The 20,277-nt window shown below is 43.2% G+C and overlaps 1 long non-coding RNA gene across 1 annotated transcript; it reads left to right on the forward strand.

Moving 5' to 3' along the window:
* Window positions 1–2,284: 2,284 nt before the first annotated feature.
* Window positions 2,285–15,178, forward strand: LOC137650522 (uncharacterized). Its single transcript, XR_011045975.1, has 2 exons — window positions 2,285–2,497; window positions 14,217–15,178. It is a non-coding gene; the product is annotated as an uncharacterized lncRNA (long non-coding RNA).
* Window positions 15,179–20,277: the final 5,099 nt, after the last annotated feature.

Below are 20,277 nucleotides of genomic sequence, written 5' to 3' on the forward strand. Positions count from 1 at the left end.
ACTGTTAATTTGTTCTCTTCAGTTATTTATTTCCTTATTTCCTTTCCTCACTGGGCTATTTTTCCCTATTGGAGCCCCTGGGCTTATAGCATCTTGCTTTTCCAATTAGGGTTGTAGCTTGGATAGTAATAATAATAATAATAATAATAATAATAATATCAGTCTAGCTCCTCTGTTTATTACAATTTTTACTTAATTTACGTTGAGCACTGCTTTTTTGGGGCCTATTAATAGGACCTATAAAATCAGTTTATTGTATACAAGGGCAGAAGAGATTCCTTAGCTTTGGTAAGCAGCTCTTCTAGGAGAAGGACACTCCAACTTCAAACCATTGTTCTCTAGTCTTGGGTAGTGCCATAACCTCTGTACCATGGTCTTCCACTGTCTTGGGTTAGAGTTCTCTTGCTTGAGGGTACACTCGAGCCCACTCCTCTATCTTATTTCTCTTCCTCTTGTTTTGTTAAAGTTTTTATAGTTTATAGAGGAGATATTTATGTTAATGATGTTACTCATCTTAAAATATTTTATATTTTCCTGTTTTCCTTTCCTCACTTGGCTATTTTTCCTGTTGGAGCCCTTGGGCTTATAGCATCCTGCTTTTCCAACTAGGGTTGTAACTTAGCAAGTAATAATAATAATAATAATAATAATAATAATAATAATCATAATAATAATAATAATAATAATGTTGCATATCACACTGCAAAACTAGTGTTTATTGTCCAATCCACTTTATTATAACACTTACAGAACGATAAAGTTTCAGTTTCTTCTTGAACAAGTTATTTATCATTTATCAATTTAATATGAATTGGTTTTATAACAGATTAAATATTTACATAGACACTATTTATGCTAATTTCTTCAATTCCAAATCATAAGCTTTGAAATTTATTGACCAATATATGATCACCAGTTTATAACTTCCATTTGTAGGTTTTCCTGAACATTTCTCGCTCACTTTATCATCAGTCTTGAACTTGCAATCTTTTTCAAAATGTTCATACCCTTGTGAGTGATATTTGATTATGTGGCACATATCACATGTTATAAGTACCACATCGCAACACGAATTCATCTCATTTATCATGATTAGCCTTCAGAACTTAGGGATCAATGTTCAACAAGTAGTGGGGTTGTCCCACCTACAGCACAGTTCTATACAGGGGTGCCAACGTACGATAATTGCCATACATGTACGATTATTTCATGTCCAGTACGATGTACGATATATACCTTAGGTATATACATATGTGTGTGTGTGTGTGTGTTTAATTCAACAATTATACTAAAATATTTTGAAATAAGTCAATCATGTAACTCCCCAATAATTATATTGAAACTGTGTACGATAATTTTGGTTGAAAAAAAAAAACGACAATTTTAAGGCTCATGTACGATCATCCAGTCGAAATAATCTGGCAACCCTGCTTCTATAATTAGAATCTGGTCTAGGTTACAATAACTTTAAATAAAAGCATTTTCCACTTCATCTTCATCATCGTATACATTGCATAAACATTATTTTAGGTTTTAATTTTACAATTTTCCTAGTCTCTGTGTTGGCAACCATAGTTTGAATCTTGTTTACTTCTTCTTCGCTGATCTTTTCACCAGTAAAGTTTACAATATTTCCATTTGAAGTTGACTTCGTCTTGAGAATTGGTTTAATCTTTAGTGCATATTCAACATCATTTTTCCTGTTAGTGAATCTAGTTTATTTAATTACTAGTAGATTTTTTCCCTTGACTATCAGTATGTATAATTTTCTATACTTTTGGGTCCATCCATGTTTGAAATATTAACTTAATTAATTCCTTAATCTTTATCAGCTTGTCCACCCTTTCAGTAAAATTACGTATCGTCTTCAAATAGTTTAAACTTCAGTTCATGTTCCTGTAGTACTTTTGATAGATTAATAACATAGATACCGAATAAAACAGGGCCCAGTAAACTCCCCCTGGGGTAGGCCCTACCCCTCTGTTTAATTATTCATATAATAGATAAGATTTTCTAGTTTGTACAGAGCAATCTTAATCAAAATGCTTGATTTTCAATACTGGTGGGCCGTAATATTAGTAGAAATTTTAGCCAATAATCTGATAGATTTTAACACAAATCTAACAAAATGTATGAATCATCATATATCTGAGATAAATGCGTTTCCATATGGAGTTTTTGTGTACGATTATTGTTTTTTTTTTTCTTTTGGTAAATTTTGAACCAATTTTAGCCAATAATCTGATAGATTTTTAACACAAATCGTAAAAAATATATGGATAATCATATATTTGAGATAAATACGTTTCCACATAATGTTATTGAGTACGATTATTGCTGTTTGGGGGTAAATTTAAGGGCAAATTTTGAAAATTCCGTAGAACCGGATTCTCAATTCTCGCCCCAGAAGTAAAAGAAAAAGTTTTGTAAACAAGACATTTCGTCAGAATCCCCACCTAAGAAGTTTATCATGTATATCTTCATTTAACTTCGTTCTGTAAGTATGTCAGGGTTTAATTAATAATGCTAAAGCTTTATTTAATGTTATAGGTGTCATTATATAAATTAAAATCATTAAATTTTAGTTATATTTTGAGATATTAACCGATATTGAAACACGATTTCTCGTACGGTATCAGAGGCCTCTCGTCAAATAGGTTTTTTTAAAATTGAACTGAGACTTTTTTTTAATTAAATATAGATATTTATGAGTCATAAATATATATTATACATATTTTACGAATCAATTACCGGTATATATACAGTATAATTTGATTTAATAGCCATAGTTAGGTAAAGGCTAAGAATAGAAGACTAGCGTAGGCTACCCTAAGCTAGTTCGGTGATTAGATATTCGCTATTGGACATTAATATTAACTAGGACCTAGTAATTAAGCCTTACCTTAGTATTTATAACAAGCTTTTATTGGAAATAGCATGAAATTCTGGTCAAGTAAATTTTACATTTGGTATAACAATACTTGGTAAATGTCTAGGAGAAGGCCGCACCCGTTTTTCAAGTATTAACGACGGAAAACGGCAAAAAACAACCAGATTATTGTTGCACAGTGCATAGAAACATGAGGAAATTAATAAAAAAGAAACTAAGACTTAACTCTTACACACAAAATGTAAGCATAAACCTACTACTACAATTATGGGGGACCCCAGTGGGAAGCAGGGTTTTTGGGTGGGGGGAGGATGAGAAAAGTGATTTTTCGGGACACTACCGAACCTAATACAACCAACTAATCTACCCTGGGGGGCCTGTACCCCTACCTAGGCCTACCGGGGGGGCTTCGCCCCCCCCTACGACCCCCCCTTAAGGCCACAGTGATTTTCAGGGCACCACCGAACCTAATACACCCACCTAACCTAGCCTAATAGCCCTGTACCCCTACCGGGGGGGGGGCTTCGCCCCCCCTGCGACCCCCCCTTAAGGACACTACCTAACACATCCATCAAACCAAATCCAAAGTGATGGTACTGCTGTATACATCGTTATACTATCACCATTATAATATACTCCATAAATTAATGAAGCTTACCTTAACCTGTTGGTTGATAAAGATGTGCTACTGCTTTGAGGAAAACGTGAAGCCGTTGCGAAGGTTCCCTGACATGCAGGACAATATTTATTTTGTAAAATTAATTTGTGTCTCTGGCACAAATCCACTAGTTTTTCAATATAACCCCGAATAAGTAAGAACAATTTCATTGTAACTTAGGAAACAGTCAGGACAAGAAGATGGAATTTCAACTTCTTGTGCAATATCAGATGACGTGCTTGCTACGGCCTCGATGTCTAGGAACGAAATAAAATGGCTGGGTAAGAAAATGTATTGTCGCACTTTGATGGGTAAGAAAATGTATTGTCGCACTGTGATTGGCCAAACATGAAGACGTCATTGGGAAAGAAAATGTATTGTCGCACTGTGATTGGCCAAACGTGAAGACGTCATAGGGGACTAGTTTGTCTGCGGATTATAGTGGTTACAGGGCTCATTTGAGCAAAAATAAGACACAGTCAACAATAACAACAGACTTAGAAAAATCTGGGAGGAAGACAAGAGTAGCGTGAGTTTGATCGTCGATATTTCGACTATTATTGATTTTCACTAAATTATCTCACTGGTATACCATTATATACATACATTCCTACATATTCTAGTAAAAATAAATTGAATATCAGTGATATCTTCATGCGGCCCTCTCCTAGACATTAACCCAATACTTTTTACGCTGCACAGAGATTCCGCGAACCACTTTTAGAAAGTACGTGCATCCTAGATTTGGTTATGAAAGTGGGACACAGAAGGACAATACCTAAACAAGCAAAGATGTGTATTAAGCTGCGTTAGAAAGCGAGATTTCAATATACAGAAGGTCCAAAACTTGAACTTGGAGCCTTTGTATACCAGCGCTAAGTTCCTCACGCATTCATTGAAAATGGACATCAACTAACCTTAACTTTCCCCCCTAACCTAACCTACAAGCCATGTCCTTAGCTACTTACCTAATGGGGGCGCTTACGCCCCCTGCGACCCCCCTTACACTGCCGTATCCTAAGTTAGGCATATTAATACATACAGGTGGCTGCTATCATACATACACCCCTTGAACTTAATTGCTTTCAAGAAACTTTTTAAGTCGATTCATGATACATTTTGGCCTAGGGGTGTATGTACGATAGCGGCCACCTGTATGTATTATTATGTCCTAGAATACCGCAGTGGCAGGGGGTCATTATGCACCCCCCCCCCCCCATTAGGTAAGTAGGTTTCATATGAAATAGATATCGGGTTAATACAATTTTTTTTTTATTGTATTAAAGGATATAATATTGTTTTATTACAATACTGTATTTCTCTATCTTATCTTTGTATACTTGTGTATCTGCATCGATGGCAATTTATGGTAAAATTATAGAATAATACAATTACCGTTATGGAGAAAACAAGGCTATCAAATTATGTATTTTATGGTGAATTTACTGTTTTTAATGAAGATGACTGGTGGAAGCCCATAGTTTTTCCTACACAATTATCCAACATTGTTCTTTGAAGGGAGAATGAACTTGGCAATTAAAAACGTGCAAATAGGTGTTGTCAGTAGACGGTAGGTACTGGGTAGTGGTGCGAAAGCCCCGCCCCTTCTGCCATTTGCAATCCAATTGAGGTTACAGTTTGCCAAAGGGGAGACAACCTTTCAGAGTAACTACCTACTGCGTTTTTACACCTCGTTAAAAGTTTTAACTGCCACATCCCATCTTCTATGTTATCCTTCTCCTATGAGTAAGAACTCAGGTTTGTATAATTTGGAAAAATACAAATTACTTTTTAAATTTGTCATTTTTAATCTTGGTTAGACAAATCAATTTAAAACCTCGTAAAAATACCATTGAGTTCTAGCCATCCAATGTGAGGATCTGTAAAGAATGCCTTTTAATGCCACTGGAGGTATCTTTGTCGTACAGATACCGAGGGGAGTGTGTGTTATATCCCAATTGTACTTGGTGGAATACTCAGAGATAATACCGATGTCCTTAAACCTTCTTTATTTGTCTTTAGCCGAAGTTACAGTAATCCTGTTAATACAATATCTATATACAGACTCTTGAGATAAGTATTTACATAACCAGAGGTAAATGTTAACTGCTCTTTGGTAAATGATCAACAACCCAATATAACAACATATTTATAAAACTGATCTACTTTAAGCAAGCACTTTGTTACATTACTAATAACAGCCAGTTATACTCTCTTGTTCTATTATAAATAAATATATATGTAAGGTATATCATAATTCCGGGGGACTTTTTTTTTTTTTTTTTTTTCTTTTGTATCAGATAACATAGGTATGTACATGTATTTACATTTTATCCAAAATCTGAATAGTGCTCTTAACAAAAAAAAAAACTATTTTTCCTCTATATAAAAACTCACTAAAGAATATTATATTTGTTCCGTAACCGAAATACAAACCACGCTATTTACAGAGGGTTTACCTTTTAGCGCAGCTGAAATGACGAGCCAATAGTTTTAACGAGGGTTAATTACCCCCGCGCTAGTTAGCGGGGGGTGGGGAAGGGTAGCTTGCTACCCCTCCCCCCTCCACACACCGGTGACTTGCTCCACTTCACTTTTGGCTCGGCGGTGATCAGACGTGTCTGCTCATCGCCCTCGTGACAGCCTTTAATTTTCTGCTTTTTCTTTTCAGCGTGTGTGTTGGTTGGAAGTTGACCTTCAGTTATTTCTTTACAATACGTACATGCCCTGGAGTTGCCGGTCGTCCTTGTGGGACTTTTATGTCGGACGTGAATACGGATCTGCACACCCTCTGCCCTCAATGTCGGGGCCGACGGTGTGACCAGGAGAACATGTGCCGTGAGTGCAGGGAGTGGTCTGCCTCCCAGTGGGAGAGGTTTGGCCGTCGGCGTAAGAAGAAGTCCAAGAGAGACCGTTCTTCTCCGGGGTTAGCCTTGAAGGAGGAAGGTTCTCGGGACTCTTCTTCCGCCGCCCAAACCTCCTCCGAAGCTCCCCCTCGTCCGCCTCCTAAGGAGAGTCGGCCGAGTGGGAGCGCAGGCCCTTGTTCTGTTTCCCGACCTTCGGTGGGGGGAGAGGGCGTCGCCTCCCATAGCGAGGCGGTTCCCCCTCCTCCTCCGGGGGAGGTTATTGATAATGCCTTATCCAGTGATGATCTTTTACAGATTTGGTCGTCCCTGGGGCTTATGGGCTTGCCCTCCAGGGTCGTTCTTATTGACCTTGTCTCGTTGGGGGCCGCTGTTAAGCAGTCGCCGGTGGTAGTGGAGGTAGACCCTCTGTCTATTGTCGACGTCGTGGTGACAGAGGCCTTCGACATGGCTGGGCCTTCCGCCGCAGGTGCTGTTGCGGGTGATGGTGCTAAAGACTCTCCTCCTCCTTCCGTACATCCTTCGAAGGGGGAAGTGAGTCCTTCGGTCTCGGCTGCTGCTCAGCTTCCTTCTGAGGGAAGTGCTTTAACGGAGACTCCTCTTCGGAGGACCGATGGTCCCGACGATCTTCCCCGAGGCCGCCTCCGCCGTAAGGCTCACCGTCCGCTACGCCACAAGGGCCTCCATTCCCCTTACAGGGGGACTAAGAGGCGCCTTTTTGGGTCTTCATCCTCCGGGGGGGGGACTCTCCTCGTCAGCCTCAACCTACAGCTCCGCCCTCCTTGAACCTCTCTGCAGACCGCTCACCATCTCATGCCAGATCTTCCCCTTCTGGAGAACTCGTCACCCGACGGGCAACGGTCCCTTCGGGGCTAAGGGATCCTTCCCTTACGCGAGCAGTGCTAGCGCACAAGCGCTCTCCTGCTCGCCAGCACTCTCCTGCTCGCCAGCGCTCTCCTGCTCGCCAGCGCTCTCCTGATCTTCAGCGCTCTCCTGCTCGTCGACGATCTCCTGCTCGCCAAGACTCTCCTGCTCGCCGACGCTCACCTGCTCGTCGGCTCTCTCCTGATGTTCGTCCCCCTCGCCAGCGCTCTCCTGCTTGTCAGCTCTCTTCCGAGCGTCAGCGCTCATTTGAGGACCATCGCCCTGCAGTCTCTGACCACCCTTTAGTTCCTGCTGAACTCCCTGCTCACCATCTGCCTGGTCCTGTGGCTACGCAACATCGTGCTGCGCGTGTGTCAAAAACACATGTTCGCCAACACGCCAGCGATCTCCCAGTTCCTGCTCTTGAACGCACCGCACCACCTGCCGTGCCACCTGTCCTTTCACATGACACGCGTCGACCTTCTGCTCACCAGCGATCTCCAGCTCGCCAGCGATCACCTACGCGCCAGCGTTCACCTGCTTGCCAGCGCGCACAGGCGATCTTAGTATCGCCTATTCAACAGCGACAGCTAGCGCGCCAACGTTCTCCAACGCTCCTGAAGGAACATGGTTCGCTTCTAGCTCGCCATCGCGCGATCGCCCGCCTGCGCATGCTGCTCGCCATCGCTCGCCATTGCACGATCGCCCTCCTGCGCATGCTGCTCGCCATCGCTCGACCCTGCACGATCGCCCTCCTGCGGATGCTGATCACCATCGCACCCCATCACGCGATCGCCCACCTGCGCATGCTGCTCGCCATCGCTCGCCATCACGCGATCGCCCTCCTGCGCATGCTGCTCGCCATCGCTCGCCCCTGCACGATCGCCCTCCTGCGGATGCTGATCACCATCGCACCCCATCACGCGATCATTCACCTGCGCATGCTGCTCGCCATCGCTTACCATTACGCGGTCATTCACCTGCGCCTGCTGCTCACCATCGCACGCCAGTGCGTCGACATGCCACATCGCGCCATCGCCAACTTGAGCGACTGCACTCACCAGCTCATCATCGATCGCCTGTGGATCTACATCGCCAGCGATCTTCCTCACCTACGCGGCAGCGCTTTCCCTCGCCGTTGCGCCAACGCTTGCTTTCGTCGCCTCGGACACGCGTTCATTTACCTGCCCACCCTCGCCCCCACTCGCCTGCGCGCCTGCGCGACCGCTCGCCTGTGCGCCCGCGCGATCATCCACCTGCGCGCGATCGCTCGCCCGCGCTCCCTCGCGACCATTCGTCTTCGCGCGACCATCGTTCGCGGCGAATTCCGCAGCCGGTGGTAGCAGCAGGAACGCGTGCTCCTAGACGGCACTCGGGATCACCTCCATCCAAACACAGGATTGTAGTGCAGGACAAGGATATTACTGAGGAGAGGTTAGTACATCATTCTTCCCCACCTTTTTTTCAGGCAGGTACCGTTGTGTCCACTCCAAAGGATCGCCCGATCCCTTTCCCTTTAGCGAAGATTTCGGACTCTGTGTCCTTGGAGCAGCAGACTTGGTTTGGTCCTCTGGCACGGGCGTTAGTGAGGGTTATGAAACCAGCACTCGCCGGCCAGGGTAACAAACCAACGGCTGTCTCTCCTACGCTGAAGAGAAAGAGAGGAGTGGACTTCGTGGTGACTTCCCCCAGGGCGAAGTTGGTTCCCAAGAGGTCGGTCGCAAAGGCCCCTTCTCCTGCACGAGTACTCTCTCCTTCTCCCGTGGACGAGGCCTTTCCGTCCTCAGGTGAGTCCAGTGGGGCGGTAGTCTTCCCCTCGGCACCAGGGGGGGAGACTTCGCTTCAGGCAGGAGAATCGTCTCGTGAGGAAGGGGCCCCTCGAACCTCGTTGTTGGGATCCTGTATCCCTCCCAGGAGGGAATCCAAGGATTCCAAGACTGTCCCTAAATCCTCTGCAAGGATTCGTCAGGAACCCACGACTACCCAGGGGAATGTCCACGTATCACCCCAGGAAGAGATTCCTGGGGCAGGAGACTTAGCTGCCAGCCCGCAGGGAGGAGAACAGCAAGAATCCGAACATGCCTTCTGGCAGGTCCTAAGCCTGATAAGGCAACTTAACAGGCTTACGGATCCAGTCATCGCCCCCCGTGAAGGCAAAGACACGATTCTGGATGAAGTGTTTGACGTTCGGAAGGCCCCTAAGACCAGTGCAGCTTTGCCCTGGTCTCGGGGGCTGAAGGGTGCCAGGGCTAGGGCCAACGCTCAGCTCGCACTTCTTGCCTCCTCCAGTCGTTCCTCTGCCGGGAACAAGCTCATCCCTCCTCCTCGCTTCCAGCAGAGGAGGTATTTCGAGATCCTGGGTGAGCACAACCTCGCTCTTCCTCTCCATCACTCTGTGGAGGAGCTGGCGAAGGGAGTTCCCCTTGAGAAACTCTCTGCCCGGCAGGTGTCGTTCTCGGCGGCAGAGATCCATAACCACGAGAAGGTCGCTAAGTGTGCCATGCAGGCCACTTCGTGGCTGGACTTCTGGCTAGGATCTCTGGGCATCCTATTGCGATAGGAGGACTTGTCCAAGGAGACCAATAGGAAGGCCCTAGAGACCTTCTTGCTCTCGGGCACCCGCTCCATCGAGTTTTTGGCGCACCAGGTTACCACCCTGTGGGCCAACTCGGTGTTGAAGCGTCGCGATGCTGTGTCCGAGAGATTCCATCCGAAGGTCCCCGCCGTAGATGTGTGTAGGCTCCGACATGCTTCCCTTCTGGGGGAGAGCCTGTTTGAGCCTCAAGACATGGAGCGAACGGCTGAGAGGTGGAAGAAATCCACCACGGACTCCCTCCTCCACAGGGCCCTTACAACTCGGCCCTATAAGCCTCCAGCCCCGCCACAACAGCAGCAACAGCCTCGTAAGGCTCCCAAACAGGCACCGGCAGCTAAGAAAGTGGTGTCTAAGCCCCAGCCCTTTCCAGCCAAGGTCAAGAGGGGCGGTAAGTCCTCCAGGGGAGGCAAGACTCCTAGGGGTGGCGGCCGCGGCCGCAAGCCCTAGGGGTGGCAGTCCCCCTGCATGTCCACCTGTGGGGGGATGCCTTCAGCGTTGCGTCCGCAGGTGGCAGCAACACGGGGCCGATGCTTGGACAGTCTCTGTGATCGGCCAAGGTTATCGCGTCCCGTTCACAACATCTCAACCTCCCCTGACAGCGAATCCAGTGTTGTTGAGCTCCTATGCCACGGGATCGGCAAAGGGGCTGGCCCTTCAGGCCGAAGTCGAGACCATGCTCGAGAAGGGTGCTCTCCAGGAGGTCGTGGACGGCTCCCCAGGCTTCTTCAGTCGACTCTTTCTTGTAGAGAAGGCTACTGGAGGCTGGAGACCCATCATCGATCTCTCAGCTCTGAACAGGTTTGTCAAACAAACCCGGTTCAGCATGGAGACAGCAGACACGGTCAGACTTGCGATGAGACCACAAGACTTCATGTGTACACTGGATCTAAAGGACGCGTACTTCCAGATCCCAATCCATCCGTCTTCCAGGAAGTACCTGAGATTCTGCCTAGACAACAAGATCTACCAGTTCAAGGTGCTGTGTTTCGGTCTCTCCACAGCTCCTCAGGCGTTCACCAGAGTGTTCACCCTGATTTCATCTTGGGCGCACAGGAACGGCATTCGTCTCCTTCGTTACCTGGACGATTGGCTGATCCTAGCAGACTCGGAGTCGACCCTTCTTCGGCACCGAGACAGGCTTCTGGATCTTTGCCAGGATCTGGGGATCGTGGTAAACCTCGAGAAGTCCTCTCTGCAGCCGTCCCAACGACTGGTTTATCTAGGCATGCTAATAGACACCAATCTCCACAAAGCCTTTCCATCAGACGACTGGATAGCAAGGCTGAGGAGGGTGGCGGAACCCTTCCTCAGGCGAAAAGAACTCCCCGCCCAATCGTGGTTGCGTCTCTTAGGCCAACTATCCTCCCTGGCCCGTCTGGTTCCAAACAGCCGCCTCAGGATGAGATCCCTTCAATGGCGGCTCAAGTCCCGGTGGAATCAAGGATCCGATTCCCCGGACATTCGGATCCCAATGGAGTCTCTGGAACAGACGGACTTGCGGTGGTGGCTGGCCGACGAGAACCTGTGGAAGGGAGTGAGTCTTCTCGTCCTCCCCCCGGAATTGACTCTGTTTTCGGACGCGTCAAAAGAAGGGTGGGGGGCGCACGTTCTGAACCAGAGGGCCTCAGGCCTTTGCTCAGGATCAGAAAAGTGCCTACACATCAACCTGCTAGAATTGAAGGCCCTCTTTCTGGCTCTTCAGCAGTTCCAACGGTCCCTGGCGGGTCACTCCGTGGTGGTGATGAGCGACAACACCACGGTAGTGGCTTATATCAACAAGCAGGGAGGCACTTTTTCGCAACAGCTATCCCATCTTGCAGTAGAGACTCTGAGGTGGACCGAAACCCACTCGATAACACTATCAGCTCGCTTCATTCCTGGCAAGAGGAATGTGCTCGCCGACAGTCTGAGCAGGGCCTCGCAGATAGTGAGTACCGAGTGGCCTTTGGATCCTCATATAGCCAACAAAGTCCTGACTTTGCGGGGTTCCCCGACTGTGGACTTGTTCGTGACAGCCTTGAACTTCAAGCTGCCCCTGTACTGCTCACCAGTCCCGGACCCCAAGGCACTCTGGCAAGATGCTTTCCAGCAACGGTGGGACAACATCGACGTGTACGCCTTCCCACCGTTCTGTCTGATGAGAAGGGTGCTCAACAGGACCAGACTATCGGTCAACTGTTCGATGACTCTGGTAGCTCCGCTATGGCATCACGCGGAATGGTTTCCGGACATTATGCAACTCCTGACGGAACTCCCAAGGGCGCTTCCTACACGACACGAGCTTCTCAGACAACCCCACTCCGGCGTCCCTCACAGGGCCGTAGCCTCGCTTCGGCTTCACACCTGGAGACTATCCAGCGTCTCCTTGCGGAGAGAGGCTTTTCGCAACAGGTTGCGGAGAGAATGTCTCGGCACCTGCGAAGGTCCTCTGAGGGAGTCTACCAAGCAAAGTGGAGAGTCTTTTGTGGTTGGTGTCGTGGAAGGGGTATCTCTCCACTCGATGCCACTATTCCAGCAATAGCGGACTTCCTCGTGTATCTGCGAGAAGAAATGCGCCTTTCTGTCTCGGCAGTGAAAGGCTATCGCTCAGCCTTAAGCTTGGCCTTCAGATTGTAGGGCATGGATATTTCTTCATCGCTAGAACTCTCTTTACTCATACGTAGCTATGAGCTTACCTGCCCCCAGTCGGAAGTGAGACCCCCTCCTTGGAACGTGGTTCGAGTCCTCAGGTCTCTTAAGAGACCTCCCTTCGAGCCATTACGCCAGGCCTCCGATCGCCACCTGTCTTGGAAGACGGCTTTCCTACTCGCCTTGGCTTCGGCCAAGCGAGTTAGTGAACTTCATGGTCTCTCGTACGACATCGCCCATTCAAGGGGATGGGGGGAGGTAACGTTCAGGTTCGTCCCTGAGTTTGTGGCCAAGACTCAGAATCCTGGAGTGCCGGATCCTTGGTTCGACTCTTTCAGGATCGCGAGTCTCCGTTCTGTAACAGACGACCCAGACCAGCTGCTACTATGTCCAGTGAGGTGTCTGAGGCACTACTTGAAGAGAACGGCTGCAGTCCGTCCTCATGTGCGAGCTGTGTTTGTGAGCACAGGCAGGACAAAGAGGAGGGTCACCAGGAACACCATCTCAGCTTGGATTCGAAGGGTTATCCACCATGCCCTGAATCCTGACCCTCCTCCGTCACGTCGCCCTCGGGCCCACGATGTCAGGGGTATTGCTACATCCCTGGCCTTCAAGAGAAACTTCTCTGTGACGCAGGTACTTCAAGCTGGGGTCTGGAAGCGTCAAACGACCTTCACAGCCCACTACATGCAAGACGTGACCCACAGGAGCCTCGATACGTTTTCTATCGGCCCTGTGGTGGCTGCACAACAGCTGGTCTAACCTCAGGCTCCTGGTCTAACCTCAGGCTCCTTTTTGGACAAGTAGCAGTAGGTTGAGGGCGTTGTTACCCGGTCTTAGTCTGCGTGAATGAAAGAGTATGTCTGACCCTTACTTCTTTCTTCATTCTCCCCTCTCTTGGGGAAGCAGCATCCTGGTCCTCGCATAGCTGACCTCGACCTCTGCAGGTAACCCATGCTTCTTTGTGCTCCTAGTATTAAGCTTAATACTGTTGCGTCTCCCATACCCTGACGAGGTGGTATGGGGAACGTCCTATCCTAGAATTCCTATCTGAAGGTCTCAAGGTCAACTTCATAGGACGAGTCACACTCTCCTCCTCACACTGCTTATGTAGGCCACTCGTTCCTAGCGATGCTAGGAACTTGTGAGGTACAGGGGCTCCCTCTCTCTAGTGCTGCTCACTGAGGGATCGAGCCCCCGGGCAAGCCGAAGTCAGTAAGGCTGGGGACTTTCCACCCTTCCTAGGGGGTAAGTCACCCTCTGTAAATAGCGTGGTTTGTATTTCGGTTACGGAACAAATGACAAATTCGAAGATAATTTGTATTTTTCCTAACCATACAAACCTTAGCTATTTACACATATGTGCCCGCCATCTCTGACCCCCAAGTCAAGTCCTACCTCTAAGTGAAGTGAAGCAAGTCACCGGTGTGTGGAGGGGGGAGGGGTAGCAAGCTACCCTCCCCCCCCCCCCCCCCCCCGCTAACTAGTGGGGGGGTAATTAACCCTCTTTAAAACTATTGGCTCGTCATTTCAGCTGTGCTGAAAGGTAAACCCTCTGTAAATAGCTAAGGTTTGTATGGTTAGGAAAAATACAAATTATCTTCGAATTTGTCATATTAATATTCAAAAGCAAAGTCTGGTACTCAAACAGGCATAACATAAGATACTTCACAAAGACATGCTATGACATTATTACATAATTTTGTACTGCACCAGACACCAGGCAGATCAAGATTAAAGAAGCAGAAAAAACAAGATTTGTGCCTCATCCAAAGTACATCATCAACTTCAACGTTGCTCAAGAAGGGAAAACAAGAGTATGGAAATCTACAGATCTGTGCTTTTCTGAGCACGAAGAAGTTGAACCTGAGGTGATGAATGTTAATCTTCTCATGACAGCTAAATTCAGACTTGGGAGCTCGCTAAATGTCAGTCAAGTGGCCCGGAAGTTGAACAATACCGAAACAATAGGAAACCCGCCCAAAGCCCTTCGAATGCAACTAAGAGATCCTGGAGTGACTGCGTTATTGTACAACTCGGGGAAAGGGATTGTGACAGGAAATCTCGACGCAAGGACTCTGAAAACCACAGCCAGAAGAATTGCCAGACGAGTGCAAAAGGTCTCCGTGGTTCCAGTGACATTTGGTTCCTTCCAGATACAGACAAACGCTGTCAGTCATACTTTTCCTTGTTGTGTCATGGAAGGCTGCAGGACGATGCTCCTGAGGCGCCTATCCTACGACCTCGATGAAGAAGGATCAACAAATTTGAAAAGACAGGACTTTTTGCGTAACACTGTTCATTTTAGAAACATTCAGAGTGGAGAATATTCTACAGTCCGATTTAGGATGACAGGTCGTGTGAGGATATTTGCAAGCACACCAAAGCTCTTGGTTGAGTCTTTCAAGAAATTCAGCAAAGTGTTCATGCTGTCTTATGGGTGCCAGAGAACACACTATGAAGAATACTTAAATAACAAGTATATTAAACCACCAACATTTGTTAACATGTTTTAATCTTTAGTCATTGCATGCAATCTTGAAAACAGTTAAGGAAAACTATTTTTCTTGAGGCTAATAAAGGTAACTGAGTGTAATTTTTTATGTTCTTGAATAATTTTTAATTTTATTAAGGGTTTTATGTTAGAATTATTTTGCAATAAAATTGTTATATGAAAATATCGTTTGATTCACCGAAATTAATTAGATCTTTATAATTGAATTGATAGCATATATATATATATATATATATATATATATATATATATATATATATGCTAATATATGTATTTGTATACTTTAGAATTTGGTTTCCCGCACTATGGATAATCTGGAGAAAGTCCGTTAATACTGAGATCACTGTAGGGCAATTGCCTTTAAGAAAATTGGTATAAGAGTGCTGGGTCTCAAAAGCGCAAATATATATATATATATATATATATATATATATATATATATATATATACATATATATATATGTATGTATGTATATATATATATGTATATATATACGTATATATATATATATATATATATATATATATATATATATATATACATACATATATATATATGTATATATATATATATATATATATATATATATATATATATATATATATAAACAGAGAGAGAGAGAGAGAGGTGATATATATATATATATATATATATATATATATATATATATATATATATATATATATATATATGCATATGTATAGACAGAGGGATGTATATATATTATATATAAAGACATTATATATATACATATATATATACATATATATATACATATTACATGCACCCCTACGTACATTATACATTCAAACACACACACATGTATATATATATATACATATATATATACATATTTATATATATATACTGTATATATATATACTTATATAAAAATTCATGTATGTATATATAAAACTCTCTTTTTGAGTGGGGATACCTTAACGCGATAAAAGGGTTTGTGTATCGCCGTGATCACCAAAGCTGTACTTATCAGGGTCACCCATACTATAGTATAAATTGCATAAAAATTCCAATGAAACGAATTCATAATTTCACCGCCGGGTTACAATCTCCCTTCCATTCTCTCGTCGGTGTTTGAAAGTAGAATACTCCTTTTACCCAGGACCCACTCTAAGTGGGTCCTGCTTTTACCTAACCGCTATTTTCACCAATAGCAAGTTTTATTAATTCCACGTTTTTAGTAGATTATGGTATTCAAAGAAAGTTTATAATATGTTTTCCTTATGCTTAATGTTATTTATCTCAATTTGTGTCAAAATATGTGAAAAGTTACAAAATTATGCAGCGTGCATCCGAAAACAAGCTCCTGTCGTTGACTTCGGGGGGTGTTGGCATTAAATCTAGATTTGCCATTACGATACTTAATTACCTATTTATTCGTCAACATTATTTGTTGACAGAACATATATCTGAGGGAGAAATTTAGGTTAGTAAATAAGTTTTGATTCACATTACTTGGTAATCATTTGAAAACAATGATGGTATTCGGACAAAAATACTTCCGACTAATCATCTATTAGGAAACTTTTCGGAGCTAAAAGGGCACACCCAAGAGACGGTGCAAATCTGCGTCGCTAAAATAGATTGACTATATGTTGCTTCGCTGCGAGCGACCAGACTAAAATCTCCCACCATTACTGATCCGCAGTGGCCAGTGTGGTGATGAACACTGGCAGCTAGACATGAATAAGGACAGGTCTGAGGCCTTTATTCTGCAGTACACTGAAAATGGTTGCATATGTTGCTGTTTCTGTATGTATATATATATATATATATATATATGTATATAAAGATGCATAGCATTATAGGAATAGGAGAAGTATAATAGTATGTATAAGAATAGGGAAAATATAACTATATTTGTATCGTTTTTGTATATGCAGCATATATATATATGTAATTATATATATATATATATAATATATATTATATATATATATGTATATATATAAAAGGGTGTTTGTGTGTATATATGTAAAAATATATGGATAAGTGTGTACATATAGGTATATATATATATGTATATAATTGATAGCCTCATCGTCCCCTGATGATGATGATAATAGGGATGATGAGGAAGGATAATGGGCGTTTAGTAATACATTAAGGAGTGTCCTGCAGAACCTGCATGGGAGCTGACCTATCGGTAGATAGGACGATTTGTGGCCCTCTGGTGAACTCTGGGTACACTGTGCCCCTTCCTCGTCTTGCCCATGTACCCTTCATCCCTAGATGTCAGCCGAAATAAGGATCTCTCTCTCTCTCTCTCTCTCTCTCTCTCTCTCTCTCTCTCTCTCTCTCTCTCTCTCTCTCTCTCTCTCATATACACACACACACACATTCAAAGCTAAACTGCAACAAATAGGTCGAGAGAAACTGCTACCTTTTGAGTGGTATGTATCTTTAAAAGAATCTATTGACGTAAATAAATGTTTACTAAATGAGACCCATTGATCGAGGAAACAGTCATATATATGCATATATATATATATGTGTGTGTATATATATATATATATATATATATATATGTGTGTGTGTGTGTCCCCTTAATGTAAATAATAACAGAAAAATCGAATAGTAAACGTACAAAGAACATGGTTCATCATTTTGCTAGATAAGGAAATGTAGCTTTTTGAGGACTTCAAAGGTATGTCATACTTGAAGTTTATCCAAGTCTGCATATATATGATTTTGAAATAAACGTAATGTATGAATCGCTAAGCTCAGAGCTTAGCCATTCATGATTCATTTTATCTACTTTTCCAAACCAACTGGGTGTCGCAAGGTAGCTGTGAGGTATTAACAGAAAGGCGAGGTGAATGTAAGTGACTTTATTCACAAAGATAACGATCTTGTATACAAACGGTTGAGGGCAACAACGGCACAATAACTCCAACTATGTGAAATAGGCAATGGCAGGCATAAACAGGCTGTTTCTATTATCAGTGCGGGAGAGCAAAAGTTATAATAAAAAGCAATAGCATTACAGCGTATGAGCATGTATGAAACACGTGCATACCGTTTCAGTATATTCATAAATAAATCATAACGGCCATACAACGATACAAGTACCATTTCTCTTCCTTTAAATATAGGAATCTATTTTTTTTTTTTTACCCAATTTCCTACTGGACAGTTCCCTGTAGGTGTTTTTTCCAATTACCTAAAACTCAAATGGGGCAAAATTGGTCCTGATTTGCTGTGGACAGAGGTGAGAAACTCTTCCAATTTCATATGGGGTTAGAACAATTAGGGTGTCGGAAATCTTCCTTTCTTGTTGCACGGGTGAACTACTCTGCTTATATATATATATATATATATATATATATATATATATATATATATATATATATATATATATATATATATGTATGTATGTATATATATATGTATAGTTATTTATTTTTTGTACTAATTTTAGTCGTTTACGTTAATTACCAATGTTTCCTCTACCATTGATCTTTTTATCCCTATTCTTACTTTATTTGCCTTCTATTTCACTAAAGTTTCCTGCTAAAGTGAATGGTATTTTCGGTTTGGCTTCTTCTCCTTCGTCTTCTTCTTCATCTTCTTCTTCTTCTTCTTCATATAGATATTATTATTATGGGACACATGTGACCTTTAGATTCAAACGTCTTTCGAAGCAATAATGAGGATGAGAATGTTCATTATGATAACGATGAACATCATCATCATCATTGTCAAAACCTATGAGATCTAAAACCCATTTGAGATTATACCTCATTGTAATATTCAAGTAGGCATACTGAAATGCCTGTATATTCCTCCTTTAGAAAAAAAAAATAAGTTAAAATTAATAAAAATCATGATCAGGGGTAGATGGAGATGGTTTGGGCACTCCCCCAAGAGAGATTAGTTCACCAAACGTTTATCTGGGCTCCATAAGGCACTAGAAGAGTTGGAAGACCCAGGCCTACGTGGATGAGGACTATGAAGCATTAAGTATACGGTTAAATATTTGCCGTAAAGGAACGGTAAAAATCCTGGAATAAATGTTGCAAGGCATTTGCCGTTTTAAAAACTGATCTATTGACGTAAAGGAGTGATATCACGGTCACCAACCAGAAAAAGATGATAACAAAATAGGGTAAAATTACGGTCGCCTCTATTTTACTGAAATACGGCTGAGAACAGTATATTTTTATGGAGAATTTCCGATTAAAATTGCCGTTTTTATAACAATGTAGGAGACAATTAATGGAGAAGTATTGAATTAAAAGCTCAAGATAAAGACGACTGGTGAAATTTAACCAAGGCCCTTTACGTCAATAAGAGTAGGAGATGAGGAATAAAAAAAAATCCTTCATACTTGACGACCACACAGCAAACATCGTTCAAAGTTTTACTATATTGAAATAAAGATGAAGAGTATAGCAAATGCATTAGTAAAACTAGTTTACATTTTGGCTAACAGGTTTGCGTCTGATTAGAAATTTGATTGAACGTAACGGACTCTGTGCTTTGCATTCTTGAACGCAACTTGGCGAAAGGAATGCGGCCTCTAAATATGTGTACTTTTAGTGCAAGAGATTTCAAAGCGGATGATGGTATGTTTATGTTAAACGTATATGTATCTACTCCATTATTAACTTTGATTTTATGATGAATTTATGTTAAGGTTCAGTTCAGTAATCTTCTTAATATGAATATTTTTAATGTAATAGATTTCAAAGCGGATGATGATATGTTTATGTTAAATGTATGTGTATATATTTTATTATTCTTTTACAGTTTATGATGAATTTATGTTAAATATCAGTTCAGTAATCTCCTTAACATGAGTATTTTAGTGCAAGAGATTTCAAAGTGGATAATATGTTTATCTTAAATGTATAAGCATATATTTCATTATTCATCTAGATTTTATGATGAATTTCAGTAATCTTTTATGCACATGAATTGACTTGATTGAATCCTAATTGATTATTCAATCAGTTTATATAACTTCGTGGCTCTACATCAGTAGTTGCAAATCTTCTACAATCTCGAGTAGTAATAATTGTTCTGTTTTGTGGTGGCCGGGTGGTAGCGTCTTTGCCTGGTGATTGCCAGACTGGGGTTCGAGTCCCGCTCAAACTCGATAGTTCATTTGGTCGCGGCAACCTCACCATCCTTGTGAGCTAGGAATGGTGGGTTTGGGGAAGACTATAGGTCTATCTTCTGAGTTATCAGCAGCCATTGTCTGGTCCTCCTTGGTTCTACCTTGGGTGGAGAGGGGC

Source organism: Palaemon carinicauda, chromosome 12 (genome assembly GCF_036898095.1).
Source record: "Palaemon carinicauda isolate YSFRI2023 chromosome 12, ASM3689809v2, whole genome shotgun sequence".
NCBI classification, from domain to species: domain Eukaryota; kingdom Metazoa; phylum Arthropoda; class Malacostraca; order Decapoda; family Palaemonidae; genus Palaemon; species Palaemon carinicauda.